This window comes from Petaurus breviceps, unplaced genomic scaffold (genome assembly GCF_028583685.1).
Source record: "Petaurus breviceps papuanus isolate PSGF00001 unplaced genomic scaffold, PetGlider_PUasm1.0 90740, whole genome shotgun sequence".
Lineage (NCBI taxonomy): Eukaryota > Metazoa > Chordata > Mammalia > Diprotodontia > Petauridae > Petaurus > Petaurus breviceps.
Genome location: NW_027187330.1, coordinates 10430433 through 10447178, shown reverse-complemented (window position 1 = coordinate 10447178; position 16746 = coordinate 10430433). Strand labels below are relative to the sequence as shown.

Below are 16746 nucleotides of genomic sequence, written 5' to 3'. Positions count from 1 at the left end.
ATCGTCTGGTCAAGGAGACAAGGCACACTCCTATAAAACAAACAAGTATGAAACCCTATGATAGAGATACTAAGTGCTACAATTCAGGACAGCATAGCAGCATGGGCTGGAGTAGTCAGCAAAGGCCTCACACAAGAATTGGAACTTGAGCTGGGTCTTGAAGGAGAAAGTAGGGTTTAGATATAAAGGAGTTAAAAGGATGTTCCAGGTGAGGGAAGCAGCTGTGAGAGTAAAGAAGTAGGAATTTCCATGGTGTATGTGGGAGTCAAGGAAGGACACCAATCTAATTTTAAAAAGAAAGGATCCAATGACTTTGGCAGGTCAAAAGTTTATGCCTAGGGGGTCGCGCGCGGGCGGCGGGGCCGAGCTGAGGTAAGCGCTGGGCGAGGAGGCGCCAGCGCCAGACGAGGCACGGACGGGACCGAGCGCCACCGCACCGCCGGGACCAACCACCACCACCGCCATATCGCCCCCCGCTCCGACGACCCACGACCCGCAGTTCGAGCCCATCGTGTCTCTGCCCGAGCAGGAGATTAAGACCCTGGAGGAGGATGAGGAGGAGCTCTTTAAGATGCGGGCCAAGCTGTTCCGATTTGCATCTGAGAACGACCTCCCAGAATGGAAAGAGCGAGGGACGGGTGACGTGAAGCTGCTGAAACACAAGGAGAAAGGGACAGTCCGCCTCCTCATGAGAAGGGACAAGACCCTGAAGATCTGTGCCAATCACTACATAACGCCATTGATGGAGCTGAAGCCTCATGCAGGCAGTGACAGGGCCTGGGTCTGGAACACACACGCTGACTTTGCTGATGAAAGTCCCAAACCTGAACTGCTGGCAATTCGATTCCTAAACGCAGAAAACGCCCAGAAGTTTAAGGCAAAATTTGAAGAATGCAGGAATGAGATAGAAGAAAGAGAAAAGAAAGCAGGAGCAGGCAAAGAAAACACTGACAAAGTGGTGGAGAAGTTCTCAGAGCTGTCAGTGAAAGAGGAGAAGAAGGAGGAAGGCAGCCCAGAGCCTGAGAGCCCCGAGGTGCCTGAGAAGGAGACCAAGGACCAGGATGTGCTACTGCAATAAATCATCTCGCAGGCCCGCCCTCCTTCCTTTTATTTTCTTTATTTTTGTTTTATTTTGTTTTGGTTGTTTTTTTTTTACAAGGGACTTTATATAAAGAGCTGAATTCCAGCCTGCAGGTTGTTTTTTAAGCTTTTACCCTTTCGAAGATGTCTTCAGCAAACCCATTCCCAGTCACATGTACTGCGCTCATAACATTCTTTTCCATAGTGGAAACACTTATTTATAGTACATCCAAAAGAGTGAATAAAACATTTGAAAGCTGCCAAAAAAAAAAGTTTATGCCTAGAAGTTTAGCTTTTTCAGAGCTAGGAACCAAGATAACTGGCTTTGTCAGCAGTTTAGCTGACCACCCAAAAAGCAGAAATAATCAGAAGTCTTGGAGGGTGGTCCCTTTCTAAAACGAAAAGAGTAAAAGAAGAGAACAATCAATTTGCAATCTATTCTACTTCGCTCCCAAGACAAATATTCTCCTACCACATCAGCATCAATATCTGTGTCCCAAAGTCAAATTTGGGAAATTTCCACACCGTTGATTGATGGAAAAGAGCCAGGCTGTGAAGTATTTGTCCCCAAGCTCAATGCAACAAGACTGAACTCAGAGGTGTGGCCTGAGCTATGTGAGAGGACTTATCAAGGCTAAATTGGCTGGTACCTCACTGGCTGTGATTCATCCTTCATCCCTCTCTCTAAGTTCTTCAATTGCAATTACATCTAGTGAACAAATGGGCTTACTAAAGTCTCTTATTGAGAAACTTCAACTCAAACAACACTGGTAAATACTGACATGTTTCTCCACTGAGGTGATTATCTCTGACACCTCTTCCTGGCACAAAGATAGACATGGGTTCCCAATGACACTGGTGGCAGTGAGAAAACCGACATGGTCCTCCAAAACTGGAAAAGCCTGGAGCTAGATTGAATGGCTAACACTCAAGGACCAGATAAGCTAAATGTGGACAGGAAGTAATCATACTGACTAGAGAGTAATGATCATTTTAGTCATATCGAATCTTGAAAACAATCATTTAAGGCATAGAGGAGTTATTATGCACATGGATGGAGAGACTACCCACAGAGTTCCTGGATTAATTCCTTAAGTTTAGCTAAGAATTGGAGACACAATGGAAAAGTAAGATAGTCCTTGCTCTCCAGAAGCTCCCACTCTATTAGGGGAAACAATTCATACGAGAGGTTCCATATGCAAGTCAGATGGACGGGTCTCGTGGCACTTAGGCTGTAGAGGCAAAACAAAAGGTAATGCATTATCATTGTCAGGTTCAATAATAAACAGCATATCAATTTTTCTTATTGAACCATTTGATGGAACCAAGGACTTGTGGGGCAAGGGACTGTGGTCTTGGAGTACTGCCATTCCCAAAGTTCTTAGATTTTCCTATTGGTGGAACTTGGTCAATCATTGATGTTGGTGATGGTGAGGAAGGTAAGCCCCTTCTCCTCAATGATCTCTCCCTTCAAAAAGGGCTATAAGGGCAAGGCTGGAATCAGGGGTGATGATCTGGGTCCCAGATGCCAGTCTAGAACAGTAGACAAACATGCCAAGTTTCAGCTAGAGAACTAAAAACAAAACCAGCCATGACTTCCAGACAGTGAAATTGTTTCAGGGAAACTAATCAGGAACTAATCAGGAGAAATCCTATTTGTCAAGGATGAGGGAAGAATTCCAAAAACCACAACCATTCAAATCTCTAAGATATTGAAGATAGTAGGAAGAAGACCTAAAACCCAGGAGAGGAAACTTTGGAAACCAGATAGGTAAAGGCCTTTATCATCCAGGCAGTTTGAATCAAAAGTCACTGAGATTAAGGGTGATGAAAAGTGACTGTGAGATTCTTGTTGGATGGCTTAAAGCTTTGGGAAAAAGATGAATTTTGCGTGGGGGAAGGAGAGGATAAGATAACATTCAAAAGGGAGTAACCAAAAGTCTTAACTTGGGTACAAAAAAAATCAACTTCTCAATATAATATGGGGGAAGGTATGGTTAAATTATAGTTACTCCAAAAAGGGCCTGGGGTTTAATAGACCAAAAGCTTGATAAGAGTCAGCAGAGCAATATAATAGTCAAAAAAGTTAATATGATCTTGGGAAACATTAAGAGAGGCATAACTTTCAAGAATAGACATGTAATAGTACCACTGTACTCTGCTCTCATCAGATCCCACATGGAGTATTGTATTCAGTTCTGGGCACTCTGGTTTAAGAAATTAAGGAGAAATAAGCTGAAGAATGTCCAGAAGAGGGCAATCAGGGTAGTTACAGGTCTTGACAATGATGTATTAAATCTGAAGCAGCATATGGAATACTCACATTGGCTCACAGAAATATAGACATGGAGCTAAAAGGGGCATTATAGCTCATCTAGTCCAATTCTTTCATTTTATAGATGAGAAAACTGAGGCACAGAAAGGCAAGATAACTTGTCCAAAGTCACATTGGCTTTTCCCATTCCCCACATTTATTAGTGCCTTTCTCTAAGATTACTTTCCATTTACCATGGAGGTATCTTGTTGGGAAACAGAGAGATAGATAAACACACATACATTACACATACACACACGTTTCTCCCCATTAAAATGTTAACTGCTTGAGGGCAGAGACTGTTTTGCTTAATTAAATTTGTATTTCCAGATCTTAAAAGTTTCTGGCACAGGAGAAGTACTATAATAAATGCTTATTGATAGATAGATGTTCTCTGACTCCAAGTCACAAACTTTTTGAACCATACACATCTCTACTTTACTGAGGTCAGAAACCTATCAATATTATTGTGTCACTCCTTATAAAGCTTTCCCCAAGGGTGATGAAATACCCCTCTCACACTAGCCAGCACTCCCCAAATCTCTCCTCTCAGTAAGAGTGACAAGTGAGAAAGTATGGATGGAAGTGAACAACCCATCCATCCCCACAACTGGAAAAAAGGACTCAAGGCATAGAACCTACAAATGGTAAGTCAAAAAGTATTATATTCACATAATAAAGAGCAATATATTATATTTAAATACATACCTTCTTTTTATAAACTTTTGATAAGCAATTTTTTAAGAAGCAAAAAAATAAACCAACAATTTATTGTACAGTATGCATGCATTAAAAATTACTCAGATTTCACAAGCTGTACCTAAAGGTCTCAAGGGAAACATTATAGTTTGTCAGCTAAGCATTTTTAAAATGAGCTAAATACATATTTACATAATAAACCATAATGGTTTGGCAGCTTTGCAGGCAAATAAGATTCAGAATAATTGATCAAATGCCTATTTACCAGAAAAGAAAGTGTTGTCTCTTCACTGAACCATTAACTTGGAATGAACCCTCCAAGGTCATTCAGTCTATCTCTTCATCTCTAGGTAAGACTCTTTAAAGTCCCCCACAGAAAAACATTGTCTAACTTCTGTTCCCAGTACATTCAAGGGACTGCAAACCTCACTGTAAGGAAATTCTTCTGCATCTTTAACTGGTTTCCCTGTCTTTACTGTACATTGCAGTATTTTTATAACAATTAAAATATACAACATAAACAAGGAAGAAGCAAAATTCAAAGCATTATAGAGTCACATCTTGAAGTCATCACCATCCTTTCAGTCACACAAGTTCATAATACTGGAACTGTCCTTGATTTTTTTTCTCTTTCTCATCCTTTCCCCAAATCCAATAAATCATCAAATTTTCTTGTTCCTGCTTCTATGGCATCTCTCACATTTGTTCCCTTCTCTATATGCACATAGCCTTTATCTTAGTTTAGGCTCACTTTACCTCTCAACTGGACTATTGTAATAATATTCTAATTAGGGGTGGCTAGGTGGTGCAGTGAATGGAGCACCAGCCTTGGAGTCAGGAGGACCTAAGTTCAAATCCATTCTCAGACACTTAACACAAAAACTAGCCATGTGACCTTGGGCAAGTCACTTAACCCCAATTGCATAAAGCAAAACAAAACAAAAACAATTAAAAAATAATATTGTAATTAGTTACTCTGCTATATTTCCTTCCAATTCATCCTCCATTTTTTTTCTATATTCCCAAAATACTGAATTGACCACACCATCACCAACCATAAGCATTAAAAAATCTTCAATCACCCCCTATTGCCTTTAAAAAAAAGTATAAAATCCTCAGCCTAGTAGTTAAAGCCTTCCATAAAATGGCTCTTACCTTTCAGGGTTCCTTTCAAATCATTGCACTTTATGCACTCTCTCTTTCAATGAAATTGAACACTAATTGCTGCTCATCTATAATGTTCTACTTCTCATGTCTATACCTTTGTGCAGGTGGTCTCCCAGGACCAAAATGCACTATCTCCTCATCTCTGCCTCATAGAATCTCTAGATGCCTTCAAAGCACCAGGGAGGTGCCTTTCCTAGGTGACACTTTTTTAGATTCCCCTCCCCTAGTATCTAATGATCTTCCCCCAAAATTACTTTGCATAATCATGCATTTATTCATCTGTAAACATATTATTTTCCCACAGAAGAATATATTTCCTTGAGGGCAGAGACATATTTTTTCATTTTTTATTTTATTTTATTTTATTCTATTTATTTTATTTTATTCCATTGCCTTATAGATGGTGGATGTTCAATGAATGATCACGAAACTGAACTTAATTGTCCCCTCCACTCCAAAACACATGGTTTAGTCCAGGGATAGGGAACCCATGGTCTCCTAGGTCATTAAGCACAGCCTTTGGACTGAATTCAAATTTTACAGACTAAATCCTTTTATTTAGTATATTTTTCTTCATCTTTTATATTTTTACTTTTAAAATAAATATATTTAGGGATTGTTAGGTGGTGCAGTGAATAGAACACCAGCCCTGGAGTCTGGAGGACCTGAGTTCAAATCCGGCCTCAGACATTTGACACACTTACTAGCCGTGTGACTTTGGGCAAGTCACTTAACCCCAGTTGCCCTCCAAAAAAAATTTTTTTAATAAATAAATTTTTTAAAATACAAAAGAATAGAATAAGTTTCAACGAAATAATCCTCCCAGGTTGACCAGCACACTTAGAACATTAGTAAGCCATAGGGGTTAAATTGATGACTGCTACACTAATCTTTTCATTCTAACTTCCCCTGCCTGACTGGCCCCATACCACATGAGGCTGATTGCTGAGAGTTTATGGGGGTCTAGTACACCAGTCTCTTATCAGCTTTTGACAACAGTGTTTCTGTTTGAAGTAGAATTTGTGAATAGTTGAGTAGCTCAACAGTATTTTTTAATTCTGTCTGCTTAACCATCCATCATGTAAAAGAAGACCAAGAGAACACTGAAGGAAGAAAACAGACTTTTTAATGAGGATTGGAAATTACAATATTATCTTTTTTCTTGTAAATATAAGATGATTTCCTTGCATTATGATACTGCAATATCAACATTAAAGAAATTCAATGCTCATCAGCATTATAACACTCATAAGGACCACAAATATTTTAAATTAGAGGGAGAGGTATGAAAGGTTATATTGTAGAAATTAAAAGATATAAAGCAAAAGCAAAGACAATTCTTTCAAGCAGCAATAAAACCTGGAAATACTACCACTGAAGTAACTTAAAAAGTAGCTTATATACTCTGGAGAAAAGGGAAGCCATTCAATGATGTAGAAATTGTGAAAGAATGCATTGTTGAAGTTGTATGATACTTAGAACCTGATAATGTTTCAAAGTTCAAACAACTGCCTCTTTCAAGGAGAACCATAAATGATCAGCAGTTTGAATTGGCCTTCAATTTAACAAAACAATTTCATGCAATACTTCCAAAGGAAAATATATATTATTCACTCACTTTAGATGAATCAGCTGATACTACTGAGTTGACACAGGTTTTATTCTTCATTCAGGTCATAGCAGAAGATTTTCTTTGCTATGAAGTTACTCCATTTGGGCACTCTTGCGAACAGAACATGGGGAATAGACATCTTCAACAACTTTCAAAATAAATGTCATGAAGTTGGACTGAATTTGGTAAATTTAGTGAGTGTATGTACAGATGGTACACTTTCCATGACAAGAAAACACAAAGGGTTTATTTCACAGATAAAAAAAAAAGTATTAATAGAACCAGATGCTCTCATTTCTTTTCATTGTATCTTGCATCAGCAAAATCTCTGTGCTAAAGCTACTCTTTTAAGTGACACTTTGCAACAAGTTATAAGTATTGTTAACCATATTTGTTCAAATGCAACACAGTATCATCAGTTTTATAACATGCTAAATTTGAACAATGAGGTATTCATTGTGGATTTACCATATCATTCTAAAGTGCATTGGCTATCGCAAGGACAGGTGTTAACCAAAATTTTATCTCTGTGAGAACAGATAGTTAAATTTTATGAAGAACAGCATCAGCAATGTGGATTACTGAAAGAAGATTTCTATAAGAATGCTGTATTTTTGTGTCATATTGTGTCAAATAAAAACGAATATTTCTTTGCAATGTAAAATTAAGTCTCTATATGATATATAGCAAAAAAATCCAAGTATTTTTTAAAAAGCTATCTATTATAAAATGCAAAATGGATAATTTTGATTACATTAAATTGAAAAGCTTCTACAAACAAAGCCAATGTAACAAAGATTAAGAGGGAGGTGGGAAATTGGGAAAAAAAATTTTACAACCTATGTCTCTGATAAAGGACTAATTTCTAAAATATACAGAGAATTGAGTCAAATCTATAATACAAGTCATTCTCCAATTGATAAATGGTCAAAGGATGTGAACAGGCAGTTTTCAGAGAAAGAAATTAAACACATCTATAAGCATATGAAGAAATGCTATAAATCACTATTGATTAGAAAAATGCAAATCAAAACAACTCTGAGGTACCACATCTCACCAGTCAGATTGGCTAAGATGACAAAACAGGAAAATGACAAATGCTGGAGAGGATGTGGGCAAATTGGAACACTAATGCATTGCTGGTAGAGTTGTGAACTGATTCAACCATTGTGGAGAGCAATCTGGAATTATGCCCAAAGGGCTATCAATAATTTCATACCCTTTGACTCAGCAATACCACTTCTAGGGTTATATCCCAAAGAGATCACAGAAGTGGGAAGAAGACACATATGTACAAAAATATTTATAGCAGCTCTTTTTGTGGTGGCAAAGAATTAGAAATTAAGGGGGTGCCCATCAATTGGGGAATGGCTGAACAAGTTGTGGTATATGTATGTAATGGAATACTATTGTGGTATAAGAAACGAGGAGCATATGGACTTCATATTTACCTGGAGAGGCTTATATGAACTGATGTTGAGTGAGAAGAACCAGGAGAAATTTGTACACAATTACAGACACAACGCATGTGTGATAACCAACTTTGATAGACTGGACTCTTCTCAGCAATGCAGTGATATAAGTCACTCCCAAAAGTCTCATGATGGAGAGAGATGTCTACATCCAGAGAAAGAATTAGAAAGAATTGAGTTTGAATCCAGATTGAAGCAAACTACCTGATCTTTTTCTTTTTCTTATTTGGTTTTATTTCCTCTTTACCATTTTTAATTCCATCTGATATAATCTGTCTTTATAACCTGACTAATGTCTAATATGGAAGTATTTGTACATCCTATACTTGATTGTATGCCACCATGGGGGGAGGGGGGAAGGAAAGGAGGGGGACAGAATTTGAAACTCAAGGAAATGTGGAATTGAATCTTGTAAACTAAATGTAAACAAAAAAATAATAAAAATTTTAAAATAAAAGCTATCTTTTTCTAAAACACTTCTTTAAAAGGAAATTTTCCTCATTTAGCAAAGGTCATTGATGAGCAGGATAATATATGTAAATAAGTCATGTGAAGATAATATATGTAAATAAGTCATTTGAAGAATTCACAGTTACTATAGACCTATTAATTGGAGAATACAATGAAAGATTCACTGACTTTGAGAATCATGACATCACACTCAAATCAGCATTTCAGCCTCATCTAGTTGACATCACCAAGGCATCTAAAGAATTACAGATGGAATTAACTGGGTGAGTAGATGACTTTTTTTTTTTGCTTTTTTTTTTTGGAAGGCAATTGGGGTTAAGCGACTTGCCCAAGGTCACACGGCTAGTTATGTGTTAAGTGTCTGAGGTTAGATTTGAACTCAGGTCCTCCTGACTCCAGGGCCAGTGCTCTATTCACTGTGCCACCTAGCCACCCTGAGTAGATGACTTTTTTAAAGTCATTGTTTGATGCTAAGAAAGATCCAGTTGAAATATGGGAAAATGTAGTAGAATGCCCATGCCTTCAGCAACATGCCTGAAAAGTGCTTTCTTACTTTTCAGTCACTTATTGCTGCAAATTTACATTCTCCTACCTAACCCAAATCAAGACACCCTTGAGGTCACAAACGATTGATACCCATCAAGTGAAACTGTGGACCTCCATACTGCAATCAAATATTCAAATGCTTTCCAACAAAAAGCAGATACAAGAAAGTCATTGAAAGGTTAGTTGACTTTAAAATTAACAAATAGTTTTATTTTTTTAATTATTAAGTACACAGTAGTTAGATTTTTACAAAATAATGTACATTTTAAGTCTATCTAATTGAACTATCTTGAATGCAGCCTAATTTGATTACAACTAAATATTAATATGTCTTCCAACACGAAAAGTTTTCTCATTCCTTGACTAGTCATTTCCCTCATTCATTATCTTTTAGTGCTGAGGCATATCCAGAGAAATCCATCATATCCAGAGATATCTATCTTTTTTTACAGAGATCAGAGAGTTGCCACCACAGTAAAAGACATCCTTGAGAACCCCATGGTTGGGGTTCTTTCCTAAAATATCCTACTGTTTCCAACCCTCTTCTAAATGAAAAATGTATGATCCTTGAAAGTGTGTAACCTTTTAGAGTCAATGTAACACCCATTGTTGTACTGTCCTCCACGGAGTTGAACAGCAAGCCATGAGGAAGGATTTTTTTCTCTTCAGGTTATTGATTCCCAAAAAAAAAAGCCATAGTATATTTTAGGCTTTTGCAACATCTTCTGCCCTTCAGTATAGGAACAATGCAAATTCAAAGAAGGAATGTTGCACAAACCCATTCATATATCCTTAGTGAAAATAGTACTACCTGACTTCGAGGACTTGACAAAGAATATGACAGCGAGGTATCCAGCTAAGTCTGACAAGCCAACATAAAGAAAAAATGGATATTTCCAATAAATTCTATAGCTTTGGGCTAGAAACACAAGACATTGTTTCTATGACCAGACATAACAAAAATTCTACTGTACTTGTAGGAGATGCTTTCAGAAAAGAATCCAAAGCTCTACACCCAACAATTTAGAATATTCAAAAGATGCATAGCCTCTGTGCTAAGAATGGCCTTTCAATAGTCTCAGTAATTCCACATATAAGAGTTTGGTGATATTTAGATACCACAAAAAATAGACTTCATCTAATATTCCTCCACTGATTTCTCAAAACACTCAAAATTTGCTCTCATTTTACCTATCCAAATTTATTACCCACAATTACAAATCACAAATGCTGTTTATAGAATCTTAAAGCTATTTAGATCAGAGAGGGAACGAATCAACCATCAAGTATTTACTAAGAATACTTTTTATCTTCTAAATTTTGAGTGGGGTAAAATAAAGGCTCTTATGCCCAATAAGCACATTGTTACCTTGAGTGTTTTGTGATATCTGGGAGAATCCTATAACATATATCTATGAAGATTTAGAAACAAACTATAGAGAGAGATTTTCCAGAATAAAATTTGATCTGTGCTTAAGAGTCAAAAATATGTGGTAAAGAAGGTAAGTACAGAGTAGGGGTCAGATCAGGATGGGGTTTTATTACTATGGAAATTTCATGGGAAAAGCTAGAACAAAGGTTGTTCCCTAAAGGAGGGGTAGATTTTTGTAGTAAGTTTAGTACATTAGACTTGGAAACACAAAGCCTGGGTCTGAATTCAGTCTCAGATAGTTAATTCCTATATGACAACTCATTTGACCTCTTTGGGACTCAGTTTTCTCATCTATAAGCCAGGGGAAAGTAAAAACGTATGCATCTATAATGAGGATCAAATAAGAAAATGTATGAAAATTGATTTGTAGACCTTAAAGTTTCATCTAAATGGCAGTTATTGTATTGAGAAGTTCTAGCAACTCCCCCTTGCCTCTAGGACAAAATACAAATTTTAATTATTTTTTATTTAAAGCCTGACCATCTGCTTCACTCTAATGTTCTAGACTTATAGCATATTGGTCTCCATCAGATATTCAATGAATCAAGCATTTATTAAGCATTTACTATATACCAGGCACTGAGCTTAGTGATGATAATTCAAAGAAAGGCAAAAACAATTCTTGCTCTCATGAAGACAGTATTCTAATTAACAAAACAAGATGTTATATCAGCAAGCACCCCAGCGTCCCCAGGGTGGCTGCCAACACAGGTTCTTGAATCTGCTTTGATAGAGGAAAGCAACTCAAAATTGGTTAACAAGCTTATTTTAATCAGTCAAATATATATTGTTTACCTAGTTCAGGGGAAAGAGGTCAGCACCCCGAACTTCAGAATATACAGACAGAATTATCAAGACAGAAACAGATCAAGTAGACAGATTTCCAAATTGTCCAACCATTACATCTATACCAAACAACATCTGGGTTTCAAAGCCGGGGGGCCCTGCACAACGGCTTCCCAGAGTTTCATCTGATCAAATCACAGAACATTTCTCAAAGTGAGCCTCAAAACAAAGCTACACATCAAGGGCTTATATAGCCTTCTCCTGGCTCAGAGAATGTAACAACCTTATTGTATACACACACACACACACAAGATACATACCAAGTAACTAGAAGGTAACCTTACAGGGAAAGGTGCTAGCAGCAGCTAGGAGGACCAGGAAAGACTTGGTGGCACTTGAGCTAAGTCTTAAAGGAAGCCAACAATTCAAAGATGGTAATGAGGAAAGAGCGCATACCAACCATAGGGGACAGCTAGCATAACAGCACAGAGGTGGTAGATTGAGTGTCATTTATAAAGAACAAGTAGGTCATTATGGCTGGTCCATAGTGGCAAGGAAGCAAAGTAAAAGAATGGAAAAGGTAGAATGGAGCTGGTTTGTGAAGAGCTTTAAATATCAAACAAAAGAGTTTATATTTGATTCTAGTGGTGATAGGGAAGCACTATAGTCTGGGGGAGAGGGGATTGGAAGGATGACATAGTCAGACTTACACCTTATTAATATCATTCAGGTACCTGTGTAGAATATGGACTGGAATGAGCAATGATAAGGCAGGGAGACTAAATAGAAAGTCATTACAATAATCCAGGTATGATGTGATAAGAGACTTAAGTACAGTGATGGCTGTATGAGTGAAAATAAGACTTTGAGAAATTATGGCATTACAAATGACAAAATCTGAATTTCTTCAAGGCTTTAGTTCATAGACACAATTTATTCAGCTCCCCCGAATGCTTCTTCTCCCTTCTCCCTGGAAATTGTTTTGTATATATGTTGCATTTACTTAGATGAGAGTCTTCATCTAACAGAATGTAAAGCCTTTGAAGGAAGGTACTTTTTTTCATTTTTGTCTTTGCATCATCAGCATCTAGCTCAATGCCTGACACATAATAAGCACTTAATAAATGCTTACAAAATTAATGAAGGGGTCCAAACATGTCCTACTTGTGGTCAGCCTCTGTATTCTTGGCAAATTTCACTTCTGAACAGTAATTTCAGAAAGCGAGTTTTCTGTGAAAGGCATCACTCAATAATCAAGGCCAATTTTTTTCCTCTTCAGATTTAGACTGCTCTTGGGGAACCGAGAGAAGAGTCTGTGAATTTAGAAATACTAGACAACTTTTACTTATGGCTGTCATGGATGGAAAGACTTACTGTAGGTTAATGTATTTTTCTGAAGGAATGATCTGTCTTGGGAGAGGGGAAGAGGGCAGAAAAAGAGAACAGGGTGATTACCTGTGTGGCTCTAGTGCAGGCTTCATTAACTAACACTGTTCTCTTCTGCCAATTGTGAGTAAATCTCAGTTGGACATTGATTCATGTCTGTCTGAAATGGACTCTAACTACACCTTTGAAAAGTCACAAATATCTATATTTTCAGCAATTGTGTTTCTACAACAATGGCCAACTGTAACCACCTTGTAGTAGTACAGCGGACTTGGAATCAGAGGAGGTGAGTTTGAATTCCTTACTTACTACTTATGTAACTTTGGACGACTCACATCATTTCCCTCAACCTCAGAATCAAAGAATCATAAATTGTGACCTCAGTGGCCAACTAGTCCAACTTACAGCTGAAAGGAATCAGTTGCCCATCTTTAAAATGAAAAGATTGAACTAGATCAGAAGTATTTAAACTTTTTTTGTCATGGACCCCTAAGGCAGCCTGTTTAAATCTATGGACCCTCAGGATAATGTTTCTAATACACAAAAATAGAATACAAAAAAACCAATGGTATTAAAATACAGTTATCAATTTTTGAGGCAACCAGGGTTAAGTGTCACCAGGGTCACACAACTAGTAAATGAGGTCACATTTGAACTCAGGTCCTCCTAACTCCAGAGAGTTAGTGATCTATCCATTGCACCACCAAGTTACCCCTATCAAAAATTTTTGAGACAAGTTTGAAGACCCCAAGATCTGCAAGTAGGTGATCCATTAGCACTCTTCTAGAGCTAATTTCTATAAGTTTATGTTCTCTAGCCTTCCTTCATAAATCTCACCCCAAATGAAATACCAAGTTTCTGACTTATGAACTTCTTGCAAAAATGAAAGCCAAGTCAGTTAGCTCTAGGTAGAAAGGTGGAAAGAAATAAAGTTACCAATATTTGGATGCATTATTCTAAAACCCAATCCTCTATGTGGTTTGATCCAGAGGGAAGCTGTGTTCCTGAACTCAGGGTTCTCCCCAGGTTTGATAACTAAATTATCAGATAAGTATGAATATATGCCCTGGTTCTGGGAATAAAGTGATCCCAGATAAAAGCATCCCCATCTTTTCTACCTAAAAGCTATTCTCTCCAATCAAGGCCCCTATCATTTCAAAATCTCACACTGACTAAATGATAAGTCTCCCTGAATAGAGACTGGTTATGAATGGAACAAATCTGACATGAATTTGAATTCAGCAAACATTAAGTCCTGCTATATTTAAGGCACTATGGAAGGCTACTGGGGATCAAAGAGATTACCAACATAGTCCCTGTCCTCAAGGAGTTTCACAGTATAGTAGTAAAGGATAAGATAGGTATCATGCAAGATAGAAGATGATAAGGAAAGAGAAGTCAAAACAAAGTACTATAAATAAATATGAGGAAGAAAAGATCATTTTCAGGAAGGGGGGAAAAGACATCAGTAGATGATTCATGAACAAAATGGCACGTGTAAAGGACCTCAAAAGAAAATAAATATTTCAACTGGCAAATATGTGAAGAGAATACATTCCAGACTTAGAAGGTTTGGCCAGAAGGAAAAAAAAAGATGCTGAGGCAAGTGAGGGCAACATGAAATTAGGGAATAATTTGACTAGTAGTTTTGAGTATGTGAAGGAGAATAGAATGAAATAAGGCTAGAAAAGGAAATTCCTATTCATTCAGAAGGCCTTAAACACCAGGCTAAGTTGTTAGTACTTTAGCATTGGCATTGAGGAGCCACTGAAGGTTTTTGAGCACAGGGAGTGTTATAGTGAGAACTATGTCTTAGGAAATTTAATTTGGTAGCTGTCTAGGGACTAAATTATAAAAGGGGGAGATCAAAGGCAAAAATAAAGGTAGGGATAGTTATTATAATTGTCTAAGTGAGAGGTAATAAGAACCTAAAAGGTGTTATAGCAGTTTGAGTACAGAGGAGAGGATGGATGCAAAAAGAATTACGAAGGTCAAGTTAACAGGATTTAAAAACTGATTAGATATGGAGGGTAAGGAAGAAGAAGGGAGTCAAATCTGATACCAGAGTCTGAAACATGGATATTTGAGGGGATAATGTTGCCACAGACAGAAATAAAATATTTGGAAAGGAAGGCAAGGTAGGGGAGAAATATGAGTCCAGTTTTTGACATGATGAGTTAGAAGTACCAGCAAGATTTCTGGAAGGAAATGTTTAGGAGACAGGTGGAAATGCAGGACTGGAACTCAGGGTTTCAGGACAGTGGAGTTTGAAAGTACAAATAGAGAATGAGGACCATCCTCATAGTAGCTATGTTTACAGCCTTGAAATACATAACAATATCACAGTACAGAGAAAAGCAAAAAGGGGAACTATGACAGAGACATAAGAAGCATTTATCCTGAAGGGACAAGAAGAGGAAGATGAATAATAGGGTACCAAAAAGTAATGGCTATATAAGTAGAAAAAGAACCAGGAGAAAACAACATCATGGAAGTCAAGAAAAAAATTAATATCTAGGGATGGACAGAAGCATCCTGACCCTGAATAAACAAAAAAAAAATCCTGAATAAATATCAAGGAGGATGAGGATTCAGAAAAGGACACTGGAAATGATAATTAAGTAGTAGCCTTGGATAAAGGAGCTTTATAGGAATAGAAGTCAATCTAAATATAGCTATTATGATGTTCTCTTCTCTGTCATCCATACCTTGAGGAGATAGGATAGGATAATAGCTATAGGTCCATGAATTGAGTGTCTCTCCAAAGTATGGGTCTTTGCCTCAATACAAGGCTTTCTCCATGGAATAAGGAATCTTTCCTCCCCACAGATGCTAGAGTTCCTGTTTTTCCCTTTAAAAACAATAAAGAGATTCAGTTCTTATTTCTCAAGGAACCCAAAAGAGGCCTACCCACTAGGAAACTTCCACTTAGGCCAGTAAGGTGGCTAAAGGCACCCCCTGAATATTTGTAAATTTCTTGTGGTTCTTACCCACAAAGTGGATTTGAAACTCTGATTATAACTTTACCTCCCGTTGTGTTCAGAAATGAAGAGTGTTTTATTCTTATGGCTGATTTGTTTCTCAATTTCTAATTAGCTCCTTGCTCAACTATTTATGCATGTGGTGCTAGGCCCCTGATTACCAAGCAAAGGCAGCTGGCTCACAGGAAAGTAAGGAACAGGGGTAGTTTAGAAAGCATCTGTGATTGGATTGGAAAAGCTCAGACTGACCAGTTCTGTGCATATAAAGGAAATATACATTCAGTCTCCCAGATACTCTATCTCCCTCTTATCCAAATTAGGAAATTGTGCTTCAGGCATTTCTAGCTACTTAAGCACCTATACCAGACGAGAGTAATATATGTTGCATAAAAATGCTTTGTTCCAGAGAATCATAAGCTGAGAAAAAATGTACAGCTTTTCACAGGGCAAACAAATATAGTGTATTTAAATAGTGATCAAATAGTGACCAAGGAAAGTAGTTGACTCTAACACTTGGAAATCTTCCAGGTATAAAATAAAACTTTCCCAGTAAGGAATTTTCACCCAACTTTTTCCTCTGCTTAACATATAATTTAATTCCTTTGTCTCCCAGAAAGCACGGTCTATTGCAAGGCTCTTTAGTCAACAGCTCATAGCCCTGGGCCACCTCCCTTCATGCTCTTTTTCCCAGTGTGCAGGTAGCTACCAATCCTTCTGGTTTTCCATCAACATCTGATAATATGCCAACACACCGAGAGAGAGAGAGAGAGAGAGAGAGAGAGAGAGAGAGAGAGAGAGAG

General features: G+C 37.6%; 1 pseudogene; it reads left to right on the top strand.

Moving 5' to 3' along the window:
- Positions 1-345: 345 nt before the first annotated feature.
- LOC138145460 (ran-specific GTPase-activating protein pseudogene) lies at positions 346-1352 on the top strand (annotated as a pseudogene).
- The last annotated feature ends 15394 nt before the right edge of the window (positions 1353-16746 follow it).